This window comes from Sylvia atricapilla, chromosome 1 (assembly GCF_009819655.1).
Source record: "Sylvia atricapilla isolate bSylAtr1 chromosome 1, bSylAtr1.pri, whole genome shotgun sequence".
Classification (NCBI taxonomy): domain Eukaryota; kingdom Metazoa; phylum Chordata; class Aves; order Passeriformes; family Sylviidae; genus Sylvia; species Sylvia atricapilla.
Window position 1 is genome coordinate 133,831,252 of NC_089140.1, and position 25,357 is coordinate 133,856,608.

General features: G+C 35.8%; 1 protein-coding gene across 1 annotated transcript in view; it reads left to right on the forward strand.

Annotated features, from left to right (window-relative positions):
* Nucleotides 1–25,357, forward strand: part of ZFPM2 (zinc finger protein, FOG family member 2) — a 306,980-nt gene that overhangs the window by 24,229 nt on the left and 257,394 nt on the right. The window lies entirely within an intron of this gene.

The window sequence follows — 25,357 nt, forward strand, 5'->3', positions numbered from 1 at the left end:
TGTAATGTCATGAAGTCATAAATATCATAGAATACTGTAATGGCCTAAATGTCATAAATGTTTCCATTTACTGAAAGAAGAAAAATATTTTTATGATTTTATAAGTCTGCTAATGTTCTTAAAATAGCATTGTAATTCAAGTAGTGTATAAGAATTATAATGACTGTAATGACAGTAATAGAATTATTAATATTTTTATAGTTGGATTTATATCCACAGTAAAGAATCCCCTCTGGAAAGGGAAGAAATAACCATAAATTTGTCATCTTCAGTGAGAAGGAGGGATCAATACTAGGGGGATAGATCTGTGGGATTACCTTACTCCTGCACTGAATAAGCATCCATGTGTGAAAAATGTGGCTATACTGTGCAATTTACTGTTGGCCCTGAATGTAATTTAAAAAAAGTAAACTGATCTTCCATAGTGGTTATAATTTGCTTGTAAAAGAATTGTCACATGAGTCTAAAATCATGTGACAGTCTTGAATTTACTTTACAATATTTTTGTTAAAAATACTTTAACTTTTTAAATTTCCATTTTTCCATGATGGAAGAAGAATGATGTGCCTGTTGGGAAAAGTTTGAATAGTGGTGGTAAAATGTGTCACGCTTATCACAGAGAAATGGAATTTGAATCCTGTGTTAATTGTATTTTTTGCAAGAAAACTTCTCAAGGATTTTCAGGCTACATTTGGCTATGGTTATGTACACTATTTGGCACCATTTATATACCAGCTTGTTGTGCTGTTTTGAGTGATGGGACATGTTTGGGGAGTCTTCTATTAATACCTCCTCTCCTCCAAGAGGTTTGAATGATTTGTCAATATTTTTTTTGTTTATTTTTTTTTATTTATTAAATCCTCCCCCCTTTTTTTTTTTTTTTTTTTTTTTTTTTTTTTTTTTTTTTTTTCTTTCCAGGAATACCTGAGATTCAGTGACGGGCACATTGGTCTTTTTTGACATGTATGTGGATTTTGTTGATGTAGTTTGCTTGGTTTTTGTGGCTTTTTGTTTTAGTTTTGGAGGATTTTTTTGGTGTTTTTAAGTTAATATTTGTTTTAGCTTCTCTTAATAAACACAAAACTTACTTCACCTGAGGTCCTAGAGGAACTTTCAATGAGAACCTTTCTGAGAACCTTCAATGTGCATTATCAGTTTCCTGTCTTCTGTTCAAGATAGATGTCAGAACAAAAGCAAATGCCAGCAATTTTGCAGAAGGATTATGTCGAACATTACTGCAAAAACCAAAAAGACATTTATAAGTTAAGACATTAAAAAATGTTGGTTGCTAAAGTCATGAAGTTTAGCTTCTGCTTCCCCCTGTCTGCACTGTCAGTACACTGTGCTGGATGCGTCTGTCTGGATATCACATTGAGAAAGGAGTGAAAAATATGAAATGCTGAAGGAGGAATGTCAGAAGGGCATATTAAGTTGAGGTGATCTCAGGAATTTTTTTTTGGAGAGCAATGATCTTTTATTGTTTGTAGGCGCAGCTTCAGTACTCTATTCTGCATGAATTCGAGTAACCTACTGAGCAGTCTGTTGGCATAGTTCATAGACAGTATTGATGAGGCTGCTGGGGCATGCCCTGGTGGCACATGCGTTTGTCTCCAGATATTAGAAGCAATAAGGAGCCTCAATAATTAGTCCACATCAGAATTAACTCTCCCAGTGTTGCAGTTTCACAAAGATATTAAATGCTTGTACAAATCTTTATTGGTTTCCATTTCCAGTCTTCTTTAGAGTCACTACTAGTCTATTTTGCTGTGTCATAAATTATAAAATTTAGTATCAAAGAAAAATAGTTGATGGTTCCTCATCTTCTTGTACTAGATGACTGCTGCAGAGCTTACAATGTGTGGTGTTTGTGAGGACGTTTGGCTGGGTTCTTTGAGCTGACTCTAGCTGCTGATCATGTGGGATGTTCTTCAGGCACAACCTGCAGATGAGATTGAAAACCACTGCTCGTGAGCAGGGGATGTTCTTCATGTCTTAGGGATGCAAGAGCACTTTATGCAGAATATGGTATAATCTTTCTAATTTTACTTCCACAATATGCAAGAATAACCATGCATCTAATTTCCTTTATAACATAATGCAAGATCATTTTCTTTCCCGTATCATTCTTGCGTAAAGTGGGGGGAAATAAATACCACATTAAATACCACATTTGGGAACTAGGAACCAAAAAACAGTAAAAATTTGCCTGTTTGTTTTTTAGGTGTTTTTTAATAATTTTTACTGAGTTGTTCAGATGCCTGATAGGAAACCAAAGATACTGAATTCAATTAGAATTAATATCTTACTAAAATCATGCCTTAAAGTTATTATTTTAGATTAATAGTTACAACTTTATACTAAATAAGAGAAGTGAGTAATTTTTCTCCAATCTAGTGATGACAAAACATTTTTATAAATACCTTTCTAGTGTGGCAAACATTAACCCTTTGAAGCACGCATGAGTCTGAATTTGACTGAGAGCCACAAGGCATTTGCCATACATTCTGGAGATAAAAAGAGGAAAGGAAACATTGTGAGGTGTTCACAAGCAGCAGGTCTTAAGGGATACCATTGTTTCCTTATGAAATGGGTAAGCTGTGTGTGCAGTTAGTTCTGAGAAAAAACAAATGATCCCCTGAGCAGTCACTTCCAGCTCACCCTCTCCCATGTCAAGGGATTCAAGCCCACCAACAGCTGTGCGCTGGTGAGCTGAGCAACTGGTCATATCGCAGCTCTAATATGCAAACATACTTGCTGTCTAAAACGAATGTGTCCAAACGTTGCCATCTTAAGCCACCTCTCACCTGTAGTCATGGTTTTCAAGCCTAATGCTATAAAAGTACTACACTTTGATGTGAAAAGTTTTAAGAATCTATTTTCACTGCTGCAGAGAAGTGTGTAAGTTCAGAGTCTGGGAGAAAAATAAAGCTTGTAAAAACTGAAGGGTCACACTAGAAATGCCTGATGCTGCAGTAATTTTTTGTAGAAATGGTGAAATTCACCTCTGTTTATTTTTGGCTTTATGACTGTAGGGTAAAATTACTTTTTTCTGGAGTAGATGAGCATTGTGTGCAAGGAGAAGGCTGAAACCTAATCCATCCAAATGAAATCTTGCCGTTTTAAGGAAGATCTAATAAAAGACAGTAACAGGTTTTTGGGTTGAGGTTACAGTTCTAAGTGGAATGATAAGTCACATTTAAGTGGCTTATCAAAGCGATTGAATATATTTGATAAACTTATATTAATGTACCATAGTTTTATCTTGCTATTTGATAATGTTCTACTATGAAACTATATAAAATACGGTCCCAAGAATTTATAAATAGCTGAAAGAAAAAGATTATGAACTTTCAGTTTGTAGTTGATAAAATAAAACTACTTGAAATTGCTTCAAATATTAAAAATGTTTTTGCTAATGCATTGGTTTCCAGCAGTAGGAATGGTTCAAGTAGCAGGCTACTAGCCAGTTACCCATGCCATGTGCTGCTAGTCAGGGATTAACCAATGAGCTTCAAAATAAAAGGTGGAGAGAGACGACTTTAGGATATTTGGTACAAAAAGAGAGCTAATATTTCTGGTTTTTGGAGACAGGAATGTGATTAAGATACACTGAATGGAAGTCCATACAAAACCAGTTCCGATTTTTGGAGGAGGGAATGTGATTAAGATATACTAAATGGAAATCCATACAAAACCAGTCAAATTGTTAAAATATTCAAATATGCCTTACTGTAACAAGAAAGCACTGTAATGTACTGAAATCAGCAATAGAACAGCTGTGTTTTAAAGGACAGTACTTTGAATGTCACTTGACAATTTGCTTTCAATTAGAAGTAATTTACAGGAAGATGCCCACAAGCTAATCTTTACAGGATAATTAAGTTCCATTTTCTTTACTTTTAATTAAAAAGCAGAAAAGATTTAGCTGATCCATAAAAAATGTTCTGTTTAAACATTCATCAGACTTCACACTCTTTTTTTTTTTTGTTATTTGTTGTAGCAGATGTTATCAAAACTGCAGTCTGCTCTGTTTTAAACCCAGTATATTTGGGAAGTGAAACACGAGTTGCTATAGGCATGTACAGCTGAGGTATGATCATTTAGCTTCTCTGTATTTGAATAGCTCTAAAATGATAGCCATATCCTGGGCTTTAATCTTGCTCCTTCCACTGCTTGCCGTTGTGGTGAGAGAAAGCGAAGCAGATGAACAGCTCTGGAGATGCTAATTTTCCTCTTGCTTTCCTAATGCCATTAGAACCTGAAGTCTAAATGTAAAGATGAAACAAGTATCTTTGCCATTAAATTTGCATGTTAGCAAAGTTGTCTGCATGCCTGTAGAATTGATGATGACAAGAATTCCTTTGCTGATTTCACATTGAATGGAAATAAAGTGCAGTTTATGCCCAAATATCTGGACACACAGATACTTATACTGCAGTTAGTGCTGTTCTTAAGGAGGAAAGATGTATCTGTTTTTCCCAGCTATTCCCTCGTCATCTTTGCAGATTTTAAGAAGTGAAAGGAAATTTCATTCTAGATTTTAAATTTGTCATGTGTGCTATGAGAAATTCTACATGTGAAACTGAATTGCCGATACTTTTTTAAGGTGTGAGATCTAATTATTTTTTGGTTTACATCCCAGTTATTTCAATGAACCTAAGAAATGGTACGTAGCCGGGCCATGATATTTACATAAATATCTTTTTGTGTTAGGTCTGAAGCTTATTCTTTATAAATGTTCAACTCAAAATTGACCATGTTTCCATGATTACTTTAAAGCTGATATTAAAAATATGCAGTCATTATGTTTTATGTTGAAAGGCACCTCCAGAGATGATTTAATTCAACCTCCTGCTCAAACCAGAACCCTTTTTGTTAAGGTTCACAGTCAAATTTTATTGTCTTCAAGTTTGGAGATTCCACAACCTCCTTTAGCAACTGGTTCTACAGTTTCATGGTCATCACTGTCATCTCTCTTTTTTTTTTTAACATTTACTCAGAATTTCCTTTGCTGTGTCTTTTGCCTCTTATCCTATCTCTGTGGACCTCCAGGGAAAGTGTGGCTTTGCTCTTCAGGGGCCTCTCATTAGCTATTTGAAGACAGCAGGAAGAGTTCTTCCTAAACCTGAACATCCCAGCTGTCTCGATTTTCCCTTGCCACAGTCCTGTGGCATTCTTGTGCTTCTCTGCCAGGCTCGCTCCAAAACCATCATGTACTGCAAAACCCCAGACTAGACATGGCACTTAAGATGTGGTCTCACAAGTGCTGTGTAGAGGGAGATAATCATCTCAGCCTGCTGTCTACACTTGCTTACATCTATGGATGTGGTTGGCATTTATTGCTGTGAGGGCTCACTGCTGATACAGCAAAGATGTTTTTCTGTACATTCATCCCAAACTTGTACTGGTACCTGAGATTTATCTGTCCCAAAAGTAGAGTTTAGAATTTGCCTGTGCTGAACTTCATGTCTCTGACAACCCAGATCTCTTTTGTAGCAGCCTTGCCCTTCTGGTGTGTCTTGGTGGGTCCTACCATTTTGATACAATTTCAGACTTGCTAAGGGCACTCTGTTTTGTTGCTCAAGCCATTAATGAAGATATTAAGTCATATTGACAGCTGAGGGATGCCTTTAAGATACAAACTCGTTAGATTTTGTATTAACCCTTTAAGGCTGGTGATCTAGCCAATTTTCACTTTATAAGACCAAAAATGCAACCCATACAGTAGGAGGTAAATACTCTTAAAACGTTTGAAAGCTTTTCAAAAGAAGCTATTTTATCTTTTTTTCCATAATTTAGTACTAGAAATACTATATCCAAATACCCTGGATTGTTCTGTATTGCAATTACTGAATTCTTTTATTGAAATAAAAGTTTCAACATATTTCAAGGTCTAGATTTGCCTTAAGTTAGCAGACAGATTAACAAGAACTTTCTAAGTGGTCATGCTAAGTAGACCTTGGTGTAATTAATGGTGAGTAGTCAACCTGGTCTGTAAAAAACATAGAACCAGCTTCCCAGAAATTATTCTCAAACTGAACTCTTTGAGAATTGTATGTTCAGAACTGTCTTGCTTGGAAAAAAATCTCTTACATTTTTAAGAGATGTAATCTCTTACATTTTAAGAGACACTGTGCTCTGCACAGTGACCTGTTTGTACATAGACACATACTTAAGAAACATTCAATATAAGCTATTCAGATGATTTCAGCTATTGCTTCTGTCAGTTTTGACTATGTTAAACTTATAATTTCACTGTATGGACTTCTTTCCACTACTATTAAGAGGCAGAAGGAAGTAAGAAAGTGATTTGTTGTTGTAATTGGTATTCTTGTGGTTTGGGGTTTTTTTAAAATAAATTTTGAAGCGTGTTTACTTTCATCAGAAGGCTTATGGAAAAATGAGGATACGCTTATGAGTCATATTTTAAAAAGGCTAGAGGGCTGTATGGAAATAAATTTCAGCATGTGCTTATTTGCGGAAGAATCACTTCATAGGCAGTTAAATAGATGATTTATGGTCACTCTTAGTGCAAAAAGTCTTCAACTATCTAATTGTTTGGCATCCAAAATAAGCTAATTACTTAGATTTCTCAATGGGAAGGAAAACAAACAGTTTTACAGAGTGATTAATTTTTTTTTTTTTTTTCATTTTTGCACCCTACTTCAAGATTTGCTCAACATGTGGCTGAGAAGGACAGTGATGGCCTCTTCCTTTGCCTGTTAGTTCATACACTGTTCACATATAGCACAAATGTTAGTGTGTCCGTAGAGCAAACTGGGGGGAAGAAACTGCTCCAAGTGAAAACCAGCTTCTCTTCCCATTCCCCATGTTTCAGTTTTATTTCAAATCAGTTCCTTTATCTAGTTCACCTGATGAACCACAAAAGTACTTTTGCTAATCCAACAAGGAGGACAAGCGTGACTTTAAGAGCAAGCAGAAGTGGTAGGGCCGTCTGTTTTGGGAATGCAGTCTGCTGGTGTCAGCATAAGGAGATAATAACACTCCATTGCCAGACAGCTCTTTCAGGATGGAATCACTCCAGGATGCTCAAAAATTTTGCTCTGCTTTATTTAAAATAATAGGTAGTGATATGTAATTAGTGTAGCAGATATAGTGGTTGCTTATTGCTTACACTAATTTTGCAAAAGGCAGAAAATACTGTCTGTCTTGAATGAGAGTTTTGTTGAAGACACAGCTGCAACTTTTTTTGCTTATATGCCTTAGAGCATCTATACTTATGTATACACTTTTGTAAGTGAACTTTCTGTGGCACTTTTCTTTCAGATGTTCTGATTCCTTCCTCATGAGTAAAGAATACAGGCATGAACTCAGATTAGTGTAAGAAATTATATCTTTTAAATATTCACTTTAGAAAGATAGAACTGAACTGTTAAGTCTTTGTCTGTGATACTAGTTCACTTTGATTGTAAAAATTAATAAATACAACACCATTGCTTTTCTGTGACTTTACAGAAAACTTAGTTATGCTTAGCAGTGTATAATTGAATAATATTTGGCTACTTTTTGGTAACTGGATAATCAGTGTAGGTTAACACTTCAGGGGATTCAGTCATAGTCCTGAGATGGGAGTCTTGATGAATAATTTGAGATCTAGTCTGATCCATTAATGCTGTGAATATAATTTGGGTTGAAATGTTCCCAGTTAGTTTATTAGTGGAGTTCAGATAATTTGTTTTGATGGACAGAGAAAACATGATAATTTGCAAAACTGTAAACAAGACAGTCAAAAATTTTCCTGCTTCAAATCCAGGTGAAGATAGTCTATTTTATCCGAAACCTAAAAGATGTTAAAATTTCAATGATGTGTTGCTGAAATGTCATTTCAAGATGACATTTTAGTGTCATGAATATAGCATAGTTGCCTGAATTTCTATGCAGAGCAACTTTTCCATTTAAAAATTGTTTTGCTTAGCTTCAGTGTTTTGCACTTAGTCTTGTAAATCCAAAAACCTTCTCAAATCAAGAAACAAGATATTATTTGAATCCTTCTTTTTGATAAATGTTAATAGAACTATTAAATGTTATTTTTTCTTGTTTCTACTGCTTTGCTTCTCACAATCAATTTTAGATGAGAATTTTAAGGGTTTTGATCATACGTAGATCTCTCCTGTGTTTCATTATGAAGGCAACGTGTCTGATGAGAAAAAAACCAATGAAATTATGACTCCTAAAATAACTTTTCATACTTTTGTTAAATGTAATTTGTACAGTATTTTAAAATTACGGTACAAATTGTCTTTAAGCATCAGTAGCATACTTTAGAGTCAAGGGAGGAAAGGGTACTAATGGCATTCAGACAAGCATTAATTAGCTATGCCAATAAATAGGACAATTAATAAATGAGTTATAGCAAGTTATAGTAAGTTGCTTAAAAAGTAATTATGAGACTTTGGTACTTCAATTATGAACAGAAGACCAAGGTGTAGGAAAGTGTCTCAGAAGAAATGTTGTATTTGGTTTCATATTAACTATAATATGACATTAAATGATATTACAATAACTCATTTAGTTAGTGTTATTCTAATATTAAACCCATGTATCAGAGAATATTACAGTATTATAAAAATTACATTTCTCAACCCCAAGTATAGTTAATCTAAACACTGAGAAGTGTGCAGATTTGACAGGAGCAGACATTTAGTGAGTTTGTGAGAATCTGAAAGCTGAGGAGGGACTGGAAAGATTTTACATTAATAGTTCCCTCTTTTGTGTAATATTCAGCCGTTTCACCTCAGATTTGCTTTGCTTTAGAAATTTTCCTGAATGCACAAAAGCAGTCAGAAAAATTTTGTATGTGTATGGAGAATGGGGAAATGATATGAGGAAAGGGGAGAAAAGAAGCTGTCTGGGGAAGTGAAGTTATCTACATGTAGCTTAAGGAAATGCAGCATCAAGTAATGGAAAGATGGGACAATTGTTTGGGGAGTAGCAGTTAATTTTTACTTGGTCTACAAACTGTTGCTATTGCTTCTCAAATTTCATTGTTCAGTTGCTACTAGAAATAGAAACCAGAATAATTTATTTGTTACTGTAGTTACTGTGGTATTTATACACAAGGGAGGGTAGAGGTGCTCTCACAGACTGTGATGTATCCCTGGATATGCTGTGGTCATTTTCTTTTCTAATGGATTAGCCATATCTAATCCATTATATCTTCTACTGAATGAGTGTCAATCCCTTGCCTACTCTGAAAAGGTACAGCATTTTGGGGAGTCAACTTATCTAATGTTAACCATGTAAAAGGTAAACAACTAGCTAGTTCTGTATGTTTTACTTAGTGACCATTTCCTGGGCACTGAATTTTACCATGAGAATGGTAAAATACACCAAGAATTAAAAAGATACTCAAGAATTAAAGATAAAAGATAAATTAAAGATAAAAGATACCCAAGAATTAACATGGCATATGTAAATATAATGCATACATGCATATATACATGCTGTAAAGGAGAAGTTGTACTAAGGAATGAATATCCAACCTGAAAGCAGCAATACTCCTGGTCACATTTTGAATGTGACTACTAAGGGAATTTATTTTATTTATGTAGGACCTGTCATTTTCAAAACCCTGAGACCCAGTATAAGACAATAAAATCAATGTGATAAATAAATAAATATTAAATGTAAAACAAAGTCACCAGGAGGAAAGTTTAATGGGAGTAAAGTTCAGATAACTGGCAATTTATCCATGCTATGAAACTCTCTAGAGAAAAAAAAAATTAAAAAGTGAAGTTAAATAGATTTTAGGGGAGAGAGTACTCAGTACTCCTTTCTGTAGAGATACAAAATTTTTAAATACTGAGTGCTATCTAAATGATGATATCCATCAGAATTTGGTGCTCTGTTGAACTCGGGTTGATTTGCCTGAAGGCTTTAAAATTCATCAGAAGGGAATATCTAAAGTCACTGTGACTTGTGGGCTTACCCTTTAAGGAACACAAGGTGAATGTAATGTGATGGCAGTACAATTGGGTGACTGCACTCCAAGCCTGGATCCCCCAAGATGTATAGTTCTTTTGGAGAATAGTTATTTGAAGGTGAAACTAAGTCCTGCATCTCCAGTTCTTAAGTTAAAACTTTCAGTAGGGTAGAGACCTCAACGGGACTGTAACTTTCAGACCTATAACAGAATGACTGCTGTCTAAACTTACCTAAGTTATTTTCAAAGTCATGTAGAGATCTGTTTAGATCAGCCCAGCTTATTGTGGTGTATGTCTTTTAAGATGAGGAAAAAGTCAGGAAAAATGGCAAGTGGTCAAAATTTAGAACATTTTTGGTACTATACTTTTATTACCAGTATTTCAGGATGCCCTCTTCATTCACTAAGTATGTTAGATTTGAAATGAAGGTTAAGAAAATAGGTAAAAGGAACCCATTCTACTTTTCTCTGAGGAAGTCTCAATTTGATATCTTTGTGCCCATGAGAGAAGAATACTACTTTTAATTTTTTTACTACAGATAGCTTATTCAAAGCTCAAACAGTCTCTAAAGTATGGTGGCCTATTAGCCAACAGGCAAATACATATAATATTTGGTAGTAATAGTTACTGTTGTGTAACATTAGGCTCTCAGCCTGTCTTTGTGGGAGACCATAGATGCAGTCTTGGAACATTTGCTGTTCCAGTTTACTATTCTAGTAAACTTTATGTTTACTAGAATAGCTGTAGGTTTGATTTGAGTTCCACTTCTACTGATAGCTGAAGACCTAAGCTGATTCTTAAAGGTAAACCCATACCTGCCAACCAGTTTATCAATATACCTGCTTTTCTTTTGGCGACAGTCAAGGTTGACTATAGAAGTTTTCACTTGAGGTCATCTCTGCTGATCTTTAACTTGTGAACTGAGCTGATAGGCCTTTCATGCTGGCCTACTAGGTAGACAAGTGCTAACTTCAGTGGTCTTGTCAGAAACCTCAATAAACAGTTTCTACCTTCTGTTCCTAGTGTCATTCTGATACAGAATTTTTCATTCACTGTACTATACAGTTAGGAAGATTGGCTGCTCCACAGAAGCCCTGTTTTTTCTCAGTAAGGCATTCTGGTATACTTTGCTTTTCTGGAGCTAAAATTAAAACTTAGATAGCTTTTTTCCTGAAGTAAAGCTTTATGAAAAAGCCTAGCAATTACAGATTACGTTTTGAGCTTAATTGTACCATAGTTGATTAGCAAGTACTTTGTGACAATCAGTAAATTTCCATAGGTAGATTTTGTAGGGCTTACCTATCAAATGCATATCACCTAGAGGGCTAGAACCTGACTGCTTCCTCTGACAGTGTTTATAGACAGGCTTTATTGTAGATTAGGACTCTGCTTTCAGAGCTTAGCCAGCACCTCTGGGACTAATTGTGAAGCTGAGTAGAGACAAATGGCAAACATTTGTAGTTCTCGTCAGTAACTCCTGTCCTTTCATGAACAGTGGCCAAAATGCAATTTTTTCTCTGGTCTTGAAAACTATGTCCAGTTCTCATGATATTTGCTGTGCTTGACTTTCATGAATGAATTGGAATTTTCCCTAGGATGTTCGAAGACTGCTCTGTTCTGTCAGAAGAGATAATGAGGAGCTTTAATATTAATGGTGAGACAATGATTCTGACAAACTTGCTTTTATACTTTGCAGAAGAAAAATGACAAAATGATTGTATCTGCAAATTGAGTAGACTCTGATGAACAAAATTTTAAACAGGTTGCTGATCCCAGGACAGCTGAACAATCAGACAGAAATGTGTGATGCATCATCTTGCAACCATATTATTGGTTTGGATTATTACTAGTTGATATCTTTCCTTATGGCTGTTGTGGTTTATTCTTACTCTGATAGAAACACAAAGTTTTTTGACAGCATTTGAAGTAAATGAAAATATTTTGTCTACTTCAGCTGCTGTGTGATTCAGCACACTTGTTGAAACTTCAGGAAATATCACTCAAGCATAAACATACTCTACCTACTGTTTCTGAGGTTGCTGAATGAACATATAATTGGCAAATGTCAATTTTTTTTACTTAACTGTAATTTATGGATTTTTGTGTACTGTGTTCCTACTGGGTGATATTTTCTAACACAAAGTGGAAAGTAATAATACGTCTTTGCATTTCTGTAATATCCAGTGTCAAAGTGCTTCAAAGCATTAATTGATCAAGGTTGCTGTGTGGCTGTGGGATTGGTAAGGATTCCATTTCTGAAGCAAAACCATCACTTAGTAAAAGAGTTGTTTACATGGAAGTTGCAGGCATAGATATCACTCCAGATGTGTTCCTTCTACAAAAGCCTTCTCTCATTCAGTCTTATGTGCCTGCCAAGTTTTTGACAGATTGGCAGCTCTTTCTTTTCCATCTTTTTAAAAATAATTTTCAGCATTTACAATGCTGTACAAGTATTATCAGTAGATGGTTCCTTTTAAGGACTGTAGCACTGTAGATGCAAAATATGGGTTTCAGAGTTTTAAAAATGTAGGTATATGCCTTAGGAGGTTACTCTGAGTCCCTGTGTGAAATATTTTGGGCCACATCTTCCCTCTAGTTTGCGGGAGACTTATGTTTCTTCAGGGAATGGTGGCTTACTCTCACACTGAGTTTGAAGAAAAGCAGGGTACTTGGTGAGTACTGCAAAACTACTTCTGAGCTCCATGGAGGTCATGAGGCTTGAAGCCAGTACCACACACTATGCCTTTACTCCTTGGAGGATCTGGCTGAGATTAGTGACTTAGCTGAACATATCTGCCCCATATCAAGTGACTACATTAATTAGGAGGCAAGAACTGTTTTTTATAGATTTCCTTGGGTCCCATTACTGTTCCAATTGTGGCTAAAATTTGGTCACACAAGATGCTGGAATCATTTTGATTATCACTTTTGATAACATAGCCATTTTGGTACATTCTTGAACTAAAGATCTGTGAAACTGTGGCATTGTTTTACATTAGTTGACTTCCTACTATTCTGTTACAGGAACTGTGTTATATTGGGTTTTACACTTCATGCTTTGTTTATCTGCCTTCAGTAAATAATTTCCCTGGGCAATATCTTATCCTTACATCATATTTCTGGTATCTCAGTAGCATATGTGGTACCCGCTGGAGCGCACTTGGTAGTAATGTCTTCATGATGTTTTCTAATGTCTTGTCATCAAATTGTACATCCATCTTGTGCTTAAAGATAAACAGATAGCATGACTGTAATCCAAAGAGCACAGCCACAGCTCTTGGTCTGTGTGAGAGTATCCCTGAGAACACTGGCTTTCTGTGTCTCTCAAGACCTTATTATTAAATCCTTTGAGCTTTGGATCAACTATACTCATACTCATTTACTGTAGCAAGAATTCTGCTTTAGCTCTGTAAGGTCATGTAGGACTGATAGTAGGTTAGAGTTGATTTTTTTTAGAAGTGTAACAAGCTGTATTCCTCTGTCCAGGTCCAGTGAGCATATTGAAGGGAAGACTTGCTGTTCAAATGAAGGTGAATTATAACCAAATGAAAGTGAAATATATATATAATGAATTATATATAATTCAACAAGAAATAATTCTATGATTTAGAAATCCAAGTAAGTGTCCTGTCTCCAAAAGATTTCTCCTAAAACACAGTGCAATAAACAGTAAGTAAAAGATAGAGCAGAATTGGCCACCAATGTCTGTAAGAATTTACTTCCTTTCCTTTGCTTTTCTTTAAACTTCTGAAGTCCTGAAAAAATGTTATGTGACTGAAAGTGGAAAACAGGCTGCTCCAGTATTCCTTTGTAAGTATCAGGTTAATAGCTAATACACAGTATATTTAACAATTAGAATTAAGTAGAATTTTTATGGAGAATTTTATAGGTAATGTTTTTGTGTAATGGAACCAGGTATAATTGGCTGAATCACTGTACCTGCAGAGCATCACAAGTAACACAAGACAAGAAAAATGTTATTTAAAGGTGAAACCCTAGTGTCACTGGTTACCTCTGCCATGTTCGATTTCGAGAAGTGAGACCTATCCTTTGAAGTAGAGCCTCCAAGGATAGAAGCTTGGTTCAAACATAGATTTAAATATAGGTGAATGTCGTTACAGTGTATCCAAGCTTCAGTCTGGAATTACAAGCTGCAGTTGTTTGGCTGAAGAGGTGGCAAAACTTGTATTAAATCCTCAAGTATTGATCAACACAGTTCCATAGGCAAGATTTTGCGTGCATGTTTCCAAAAGAGGAACAGCCTGCTGTGCTTTAAACTATAATATCTGGTTAAAGATTGATGTTGTAGCAAATAAAATAATCCAAAGTCAGTTCAAACAGTGGTAACTATCTGCCAGTGTATGTAAAAAATATACATCTGGGTTCATTAATATTAATTCTAATACAGCAATTTTGTGTAGGTACCAGTGACTAAAACTGTGTTGTAGAACTGAATTACTACATTTCTTCTTGGGTCCTGAGGAAGTTCTGAGTATTCATTCCTGTGAATATATTCTGATAATTGTTTTATTGCTCCTGTAGATGAAGCATTAAAGATTAAAGTTTCCTGTGAACAGCCTGGTCAGGGAAGTCAGATTATAAGAGGATATTGTGCCAATTGCACTTTTTATTATTTGCGAGTTAGAACAGATTTATAATTGATCAGTAATTTGAAAATTAGTTGGATTCTGGTTGGATCTCATATTTGAAAATTTTTGCTTAATATTATTAATTATAGTAGGAAAGCACATAGGAATTAAATGCCTAGGTCTCTGTCATGAAGTTTATAAGGGTTTTTTGATGGAGTAGGCATTAGTATTCTGATCTTAAAAAAAAAAAACAACCTCAAGACTAGAACTAGTATTATACTGAAAGTCAGATTTTTGTGGTGACGGAAGATGCCATATATGCACAGTCTTTAAATTGCAGGGGTATTTTCCTTTTTACCTGAAATCACCTTCTTGCACAGTCTGGATTGTCATTCCCTGGCATGCTGATCATAAATGTAAATATTTCAAGGGATATAGTGAATGTACTTCCAACAGAATTAATAGGGATGATTTGCTTTTGTTCAGAGTGGACTGTCCTCTTCAGCAGTGGTTTCGGTAAGGCTGAATGAAATGGAGGCTGCTAGAAGCTACAAGCTGATATGAGAATCTCAAACAGCTTGTTGGGGAAAAAAGAGGATGCATGTAGTAAGGTAGATAATTCAAAGCAGTGGTTTCTTCAGCAAAAAGTGACTTACTGAATATTTCAGGAGTGGTGCAACTCTTATGCAGAACTGTGTGTGCCCATCCTTAGAAAGTGCATGCCTCAAAACAGAGATTATAGTTTGTTTTCCTTTTCTTGGCTTCTTGTTCACCAATGAAATCACACCAGATACAGGAATATTCCCCATAAAATTCTAGGATACTTGTTTGCATTAGAAGATTTTGTGATTCAGAGGTTAGAAGAAGACTTAAAGTAAATGACAGTTTATAAAATATGGCAGATATATTTCATTATAGATTTTTACTGTCTTAAACAGAAAGAAACTATCAGTGTTTTCAGGTAGAGAACTAATTCTTTATACAAAATTTTAGTTTTCAAATAAAATTTTTAGTCTTCATTGGCCTAATTTTTACTGGATAGGTTTCATAACTTTGAAAAACTTTTTCCCTGTGAAACGTCAAATAAGAATTCCTTTTTATAACATCTGCCAGCATAGAGTATGTGCACACCACCAAAGAGAAACACTTGCAGTGGTACGTAGGATGGAGCTAGAAATTTGGCTGTAGAACTGTTGGTTCATTTCTACTGGGAAAAATCTTCTGTAGTTCAGTGCCCAAATGGTGCTGTAAGGTAAACTGGTTCAGTTTATCCACCTTTGAAGATTGAAAGACTTGAATTATTTTGGGGCATGGGGGAAGAGGGGGCAGTGGTTTTTTGTTGTTGTTGTTTGTTTGTTTATTTTTGATTTTCTACGCTGTGATCCAAAAAAAATTCACATCTGATTCAGACAGTAAGCAGCTAAAATTGGTGCTTAAACCCCACACTTCATCTGTTGACAGTGGAGGATATTACACTTTTCACCTTTGAGATGAATTAGAAGTGTTAGTACTGTATCTTAGGATTTGTTTTGATATTTCCAGAGATTTTTTAATAACTCCAAATGTGTAAGTATTTATGAGTCTAACAGTGTACAAGCATTCCTAGGATCAGTTTAGTCTCTTCTTTTGGGTAATGCTGTTCCCATGACTTAATAAAACATTCCACAGAAGTCAGTATGGCATGAAACAATATAGGTTATGGCATAGTAAATATTTGCATTTAATAAAAAATATCTGCTAAAGAATCAGTACAAAATGGAGGAAAAAGTAAAAAAAGCAAAAGACGTGAGAGAAAGAAAATTTGAAAATCTTCTGTGAAAAGAGAGAAGCCCCCATCAGGGGGCTTTACAAGGCTTTATCTATCATCCAGTTTCCAGTGGCTTTTCAGCAGGTGTTTTATTTACTTCAGAGACCTGTTTTCGTTCACTGTAGCACAGAGACCTTCATCATACTCATACTTGAAGTCAGTGGAGACACCAGTGTAGGTATGCACTGATCTACCTTTGAGCTTCTTTTATGTGATTTTGTCAACTACAGTCAGTAGTGAGCAGATCTGACTGTCCATCTTCAGACTTAAACCTTGACATGTGAGAGGCTTATCTGTGCTTACATACTTGAAAAGGAACCACCTGAAGGAATGTTATTCCTGTTTATACTCCCATTACTTGTGTCTAAAACCAGGCTTTTGTTACATTGAAGTTGATGAAGGTCTTGTGTTCTTGACTAGAAGGTAATTTCAGTCTGGAGTTGGCAGGTTAATTGGTAGTCATCTTGATGAGCCTGCAGTTTTCTATTAAAAAAAAAGTTTAGACTGACAGCAGATCACTCTCCTGGATGATTCTGAATCTAGAATGGACTTGTGATACCAGTTCGAGTATATCAATATGTATTTTGAATTTGCCTGCATTACAAATAGCCATACTTAACACTGATCAGATCAAGACATGCAGAATGTTCTCTTCTAGCCTTTTACAAAGAGAAGGAATTTTGATAGTTAGGATGAGCACCAGATACTTTTTTTATTCCAGTGGTAGTTTTCACTGGAAGTAAGATATGAATGTATCTGCTATGCTCACGAGTTTTCATATTTTTAATAGCTTCTACACTGAGTGTAGAAATTACTTAAATTGCTGGCATTAGCACTACCAGTAGTAGACTGCTAATTTTGTATTAGATTGTGCTGAAAGCCATCAAACCTTTCTTGAAAAGTTTCTCTCTTGCCATGCCCCCATCCCTGCTACCCGCAGGAATAAGTTTTTTATAAAGATTTTGTAGAAAACTCCATTTTTATAAGCACAGATGTGGTTTTCCTTAGAGTAAGTGTCATGTGAGAACACTGTAGTACTTAGCTACAAAAATTTCTGAGATACATAAAAAAAAATGATCTCCTTTTTGCCATTTAGTTCAAAGAAAATATTTCTGAGGATTTCTCATGTTGCAATTCCTACTCTATAGCTTTGTTTCAGTCAGATATTAGGGCTTAATTTTAAAATGCTTGTCCCTGATACATTTTTCTCAAAATATATCTGAAGTCAACCTTTTTTTGTTCTACTAGTATTATTAATTTCATCTCACCTTTAATATAACTCATGTGATGAAGCTCATAAAAACTTGGTGTTACATCTGTTTTGTGTCCATCAAGAATATGTTATCTATGATTTTAAAGACAAATATCAAAGTTTTGAGTCTTCTAGAGTACACATGTAATAGCCAGAGCAAAGAAGTAACCAACAATAGAAACATTAAAAGACAAGTGTTTAAAATAATTTTTAAATTACCTTAATAAAAATGATTAATCAATGGATCTACAATACAGCTTCACTTAGTTCTATATGGCTTGAGCCGTGCGCCAAACGATTTACTATGTAGTTGATTCTAACAAATGATACTTTCTTGATGTACTGCAGTCTTGCATATAAATGGTCATAAATCGGCTGTCCAGGTCTCGACCAAAGTGCTCCCTTCAGTGTCAAGCAGCAGTAGGCTCTTCTGCCTTACTGTATATTTCATTCTGAGGCTTAAACCAAATGTGGTGTATTTGTGTTTGTATCTTATAATTGGAAGGCTGTACCCTATGTGTGCATAGTGTGAGATTTGAAAAGTATTTGGTTTTAGGCACAATGGTTTGTGAATGTCATGAGGACGGCTGCAAAGGACATGAGGAAGAGAACACCATGAGAGGGTCTGGCAAGAGGAAACAAAGTGTGCTTATTTTTTTGAAGACCACTTCGAATTTCTCATCACAAACTTTCCCTCTCACCTTGTTGCTTTCTTTTCTGAGTTAAAACCAAAGCCAGTCCCTTCATCTGGTATTACCTGTTTTGGTGAAGGCACAAATACTTCGGTTTGCATTGTGTGCAACTCCCTGAAATTTGATATTGCTTGCCAGAGAAAACTGGAAGGACATCTGAGGACGTTAACTGGCAACAGAATAACCCTTAAGGATATTTCAAGCCTGGGTATTGATGATGAGAAAAAAATGCTGTTCTGAGTGTTTCTTTTGCTGGGACATCAAGAAAACCCTCAAAAGGGTGCATAAAAAGAAAAAAACATCCAGCAGCCTTGTACTAAATAAATAGCAATTACGTGTTGGCAGTGGCATGATAACAATAGTTTCTCCAGTAGTATTGACATAATAATAAAATATTATTGATAGTGATAATATATGAATTGGCTGTAGAATGTTCTAAATTAAGATATATTGAACTACTGTATTTGATAGGAGTTGAGTGGCAATTATGGCAGAGGAGAGGAGGAGGGGGAAAACAAAGCATAGAAGAGAATTATTAACCAGTAAAAATTCATGTCTGCTTCAGCCTGCCATTCCATGGTCTGTTTTTCTTATGCTGCAAGTCTTTAAATATTTTCTAGTTCTCTGGTGTGAATTTGGGAAAGACCCCACAATTCCTCTCCTCAATCTTCACCCACAGAAGTAGCAATATAATGTAATGCATGGTGACATTTCATATTATTGCAGACTGTAGAGGTTTTAGTAATGTCTCTTCTATAAACATGTCCATCTTGAAAATCTAATTATTTTTGGAACAATTTTTGTTACCATATGGCATGACAGTGTTATGCAGCCTGTGACAAGCAGCGCAGAAGCTGCTTTTTGGTGTTTCCTTCTGTATTATTAACCATGGCTAACCATTTTTATCAATATTGCTGTTGTATTTTTTACTTTGATTTCAAACTTTTTCTTTTTAAAACAGTCTTCAAATTGGCACTCTTTGATATTACAAATCACTTGAGTTGGTTGTCTGTTGGTTGGTTGGTTCCTGCTCTTTTTTCGGAGCTATCTGAGGCCTGACAGTCTCACGTAATATTTGCTGTCGTTTGCCTTTTTGATCCCTACGAAACAGAAACTATATGCTGAATTCATGCTGTATTCAGTTCTACTCACCTTAGTACTGGGAGATGTAAGGAAGAACAGAGAAGGGTGCTCAGAGGATCAAGCAGTGAGATATCTGAGTAACTCTTAGACTGTAGTGTGTGAAGAAGATTAAATTGTAAGAACACTTGCCTTTTAGTAAGGTGATAATTTAACGGGTCATGACAAAAGGCTGTTAGTATTTGAAAGTATAAACATCTGAAAAAAACCTGTCTTTAAAATGAAGAGGGATAAATTGAAAATGAAAAATTTTTCTATGAGCATTAGGCAAAATGCTCTAAGTGACTTCCATTAAAGAACAGTTGTTCTGAGGAAGATGTGTAAAAACAGCGTCTTGATCTTTAAAACTGAGATAGGCAAAGTATAATAATATCAGAGGATCAGTTCTGTGTTTCCAGGGCAGAAGTGGCATGTTATGATAGGCTTTCCTACAGGCTTTCCTAAGTGGTACCAAATTTGGTTAAATAAGCATCATTCTTCTGTGAATACAGTGTGCAACATTAACAAAAATACGGTATTGGATTTTGTGTGATTGCTAAATGTACTGTACTATGGTGCTTCTGCATGTATGAAGAATGGGAGGAGTGTAGTGCAATTTTTTACAAGCTTAGGGTAGAATAGCAGCAGATAGGACCAATGCAATTATGGTATAAAACTAAGAGGAAGATGGAGTGGAGAGCTTGTCTAACGTAGAGTCAAACCCTTCAGGACCCAGATGCAGGAAGTATTGATTGCATTCGTGGATCCTTTAAATTATTGCCTCAGTGCTGCAAATGGTGCTAGGGCCTGTGTCCAGTTAAAATCTCAGCAGAGCACTTGTTCTTGGCTTGATAGTTTTGGAGGAATTCAAAACTATTAAAGATAGTTTTGGAGGAATTCAAGGATATTCTTCTTATGTTTGTTTCCTTTAAATCTATTTGATTCTGGGCTTGGGGGCCTAGAATATACTAGAGTACTCCAGAAAGTTCTACTGCTTTTACATCATGGTAAGAAGTATGAGAAAATATGCAGCATCTCCTGACATTAATGCTGAATCACAGAATGTCTGAGGTTGGAAGAACTCTCTGGAAGTCATCTTGTCCAACCCCTGTCCTTCACACAGGGTCACACAGATCAGAGAGATGAGTTAGTAACTATGGCAAGAGATTTTAAAAAAGCGCAATTATTTACTGGAGAATACTTTAAAAATATGATTTTGTTTTTTGTTAAGGGGAACTACATTTGTCAAGAAGTCTTTTGGAGAGAAGAGTTACAATTCATTTTGTGGATTAGTTATTTAGTCCTATTTTAACATTATTTCATGATAAACCAATAGCAATTTTACATAATTGTCACTATTTTTTTCATCATGAAATGACACAACCTTACAGTAGCTAGAAATGTTTGAGCATGTTAATACAGACAGGAAACGTTATGTTATAGGGATACTGAAATTTTTCCATAAGTTATGCTGTGTGTAAGGATTTGAAGTACAAAATGATGAAATTCAGTACTAAAATTTATCAGCAGTGAATATGTCAAAGATTAATAAAATAAAATTGAATGGAAAATAGGACTAAGACATATAGAATAATGTTCCAACTTTTTTTTTTTCTTTGACAGTGTCTTCCTGTACCACACCTTTTCAAAGTACTTAGCTCCATAGGAAATTTTTATAAGTGTATGTTTCATCAGTTAAAGTACTTCTAAACATTTAGAAGCCAATTTACTTTGGAAGTCAATATTTCATATTTAGTTTCTTTGTCTTCTTTTTGGCCAGCCTTAGAAATTTAAGAGTTTTGAGAGTGTTCTGCAAATTTTGTAGAACAGAATGCTGCAAAGTGATGCAGCTGTATTAGTTGAACTTTGAAAATCTTCTCTGAAGTGTAGACTTTTAGTTGTACAGTGGAGCTGGCACTTTCATGAACATGCAGGTGTTTACCCCTTTAAGTGATAGAAAATGACAAAAAAAATCATCTGACTTTCATTCCTAACAGGAAAAATTGGCTAATCCAAAACCTAAGCCAGTCAAGGATATTTTGATAATCAAATTATATTAGTAGTAAAGCCAGTAAACTTTTCAAGTGGGTAAGTTTACTGAGAAGACTTAGTCTGGAATAAGATTACCTCATTTGAGTTTGGCATGGAGAAGAAGATATTAGAAAGGTTAAAAGTATAGGCAAAAAATATTTTCAGAACTATTTGCTATGAAAAAAGAAAGAGGAGATGGGTTATCAACTCATCATTGCCAAAGCATCCAATTGTATTATTCCATAAGTTGGTTCAGCAAAACAACAATCATGATAAGAGGAACGAAGTCTTGTTTTGATTTCATGCTTATTGCTTTGAGATTTGCATAGTCTCATAATAACACTTACCAGCCATCTGGTTTCCAGAGGAAAAAACTTTTTCTTACTAAAAAGGCTAGGACATAACATGCACCATTTAAAAGCTCATTGTCTGGAAATGACATAATGACTTTCTGTTTTCAAATTATTAATTAGTGATTGACTCAGAAAACCGGCAGGTTATGCCAACTCTGGGGGACATACAATGTATGTTTTGCAACCTTGCAATTCCTACCAATGAGGAATCAAATTAAATAGTAAAAAAAATGAGCAAGGATATTAAAGAACTCTAGTTCATTGTAATATGCACTTCTAATTTATTTTAAAACATTTTATTTGCTTTTTTGTATTTTGGAGTTTATATACATTAATGTATAAAGATAAATAAATGACCTATAAATGTTGTCATTCAAGAAATCCCACTCTATATATGACCTAGACTATTGTGTCATTAAATTACATATTCCTGAGATGTGATGATGAAAGTCAAGGTTTTTTCATTATGTTTGTGGGATGTATATGATGATGAAGATTATTAGTCCATTGTATTTTTAGTTAACAAAATAAGTGCTGTAATACTATAGATTTTTGAAGAATCTTAAAAAAAAAACACACACAAAATACACCCTTAAAATTTCTACCTTATGGGACATTATAGTAAATTACACCAACTGTTAATGTAACTAATCGTAAATGACTGTTTAGTGCAAAAAATGAGATCTGAATATCCACAGAAAAAAAATGCATTAATATTTCTTTGCTGTGGGTCCTCAGGTTGGGATTGTTGTACGTGGGAGGGACTCTGGTAGTGCCCAATTTTTGGCTTGTTATGGCTAGATACAGCATAGAATAAATAAATACAAATGGAATAATTTTATTCTACCTGACTTTTTTTCAGATTATTTGCCTTTTTTAAAATATGCTCTATTAGTTTAACTTACAATCTGATTTATCTTACAATATGATCTAAGGATTTACTTGTAATTTGAGACCCTTCAGTTTTGTTCTGCATAGCAATAAATTCCCATGAGGGAATTAAAAATCGCAAATCCTCTGTAGGTATTTAAATTTCAAGGCTCTAAGAACCTAAGTGTACCCTCAGCAAGTTTGCTGACAATACAAAGCTGGGAGGAGTGGCCGATAGATCTGAAGTCATTCAGTGAGGCTTGGGCAGGCTGGAGTTGGGTGGATAGGCAGACCCCTGATGAAGTTGAACAAAGACAGGTCCAGGTCCTGCAGCTGAGGAGGAATAACCCCTGCCCCAGGACAGGCTGGGGCTGACCTGCTGGAAGGCAGCTCTGTGGGAAAAGGAGCCGGGAGTCCCAGGGAAGAACAAGGTGTCCCTGAGCCAGCAGTGCTCTTGTGACCGAGCAGGACAGTGGTGCCCTGGGCTGCTTTAGGAGGAGCATTGCCAGCAGGGTGAGGGAGATGATCCTGCTGCTCTGCCCAGCCCTGGTGAGGCACATCTGGAGTGCTGTGTCCAGTCCTGGGCTCACCGTTCAGGAAAGACAAAGAACAAGTGGAGAGGGTCCCTTAGGAAGGCTATGGAAATGGTGAGGGGACTGGAACACCTCATTTAGGGGGAAAGGCTGAGTGAGCTGGGCCTGTTACTCTGGAGGAGGGAATCCTTTCAATGCATACAAATATCTTAAGGGCGGTTGTCTAGAGGATAGGGCCTTACTTTTCAGTGGTCCCCAGTGACAGGATAAAGAGCAAAAGGTACAAACTGAAACGCAGAAAATTTCATCTAAATGTGAAGAAAAACAGCTTTACTTCGTGGATTACTGAGGACTGAAGCAGGCTGCCAGAGAGGTTGTGGAGTCCCTTTCTCTGCAGATACGCAAAACCCACCTGGACACAACCCTGAGCAGGTGAACCTGCTTTAAACAGGTCATATTACTGTGAAATAAAAGAACCTCTAAAAGCTAAATTACCACGCATTCTAGTACATGTCTGTGAGACAAAGATCATGAAGTTTGTGATTAATTCCTAACTTCTCAGCTTCTATTTCCTGGTACTTTAGAACTGGCGGTCACATTAAGCATGGTGGTCTTTTCCATGTATGTCTGTTACATCACCTGTTGTGTTTTACAGTTTTTCCTTCAACTCGGTTGTTGTGTTATGAATGAAGTTTAGGTGTGCTGCCTTCTTATTGAGGTCCAACACAAATTGGCAGTGAATTCTACATACCGTCTTTGCAACTTTGGTTGTGTTGAATTTGGGCTGTATTCAGGGGCTTCCTTTTCTGCAGTATTCTGTTTTACTAATATAAGCGAAAGACATGTGGGAAAAAAAGCAAAAATAATTTGAAGAGAAATGGTAACCAGAGAGAAAAGTCTTGCGTTCACTACTGATTTCTGGACCTAAAAAGTCCAGATTATTTTTTTCTGCTTTTTTGATTTAATTGCATGATGATGTACAGAGATGAGAGACCACTTTCCATCTGAGGAAATGCAGCTAGAAACAAAAGATGAACAAGAATAATCTGCAGCTATATACAAACTTAGAAAATATTAAGTAAACAGAAGAAAAAAGACCCCTTTATTTTCTACAGCAGTATAGTGTGTCTTTGCTGGATGAGAAAAATGTGTTTTGTCTTGAAACTGGGGATGTAAAATTACAGCCAGTAATGAGTATGTATTCCTCTGATCCCTTAATGTACTTGATGTGAGGTTCCTCTTTCATCGTAGCTAACATGCTGGCCATTAAATACACTGCAGCAGCATCATTAGTGGCTTCAAAGTGCTCCTACTTGCATCGCATTTTTCCCTCCAGCAGGTGAGTGAGAACAGAGATTAGCAAATACCAGTATGTGTCACTCACTACACATGTGATTGCCAGTGAAGTCCTGTGTTTGGGGTAAGGGCAGCACTGGAGTTGGAAGCAGAATGAACTTTTGCTGTCTTCATGGCTCTGAACAGCTTTCAGCTCCAAATATCACTTGGCTGTGTGTTAGATAAAATTCATGATATTTGGGGTATGATGTTGGAAGCTGTTTTACTGCAGCAGTATGTGGTGAAGGAGATGGGCTGTAGAAAAGGGTGTCTTGAGTAAAAGGTACTGTGTTACCTACATGGCTGAAATTCTGCACGGTGACATTAGGACATGGAAAGAAAGTCCTCTTAATTACCAGTATCACAGTTTGCTATGACTGGAGGAAAAGATCCACTGAAAATCACTGGATCCTGAAGCCTCAGAGGATTTCCCTGGACTATTTAGAGCAGCATGCCATAGATACTGTATGACAGGTGTTGGCGTAGATTGGTTGGTGTAGATGTGTCTATTCCCTGTTCTCTTAGGCTGAGTTAAAAAAAACACAACATACAGTAGTGCAACAAACTGAAAAGGAAGTCTGGGTATTGTTCTAAAATTGCACCTTTAATTTTTATGTACTTTGTTTTAAGATGCAAGATGAGGGATTTTTCTTTGTTACAAAGGTGAATATCAAATCTTAAAATACTTTACCTGTAGAATATGAATATGAAGATGTTAAGAAAAAAAGTTACAACTTACACTCTTTTTTCTTTCTACATTTAATTTTAGGGAAGGACACAATTAACAAGCCATCTTCTTATACAAGTGGTGCTTTCTTTTTCTATTTTTTTC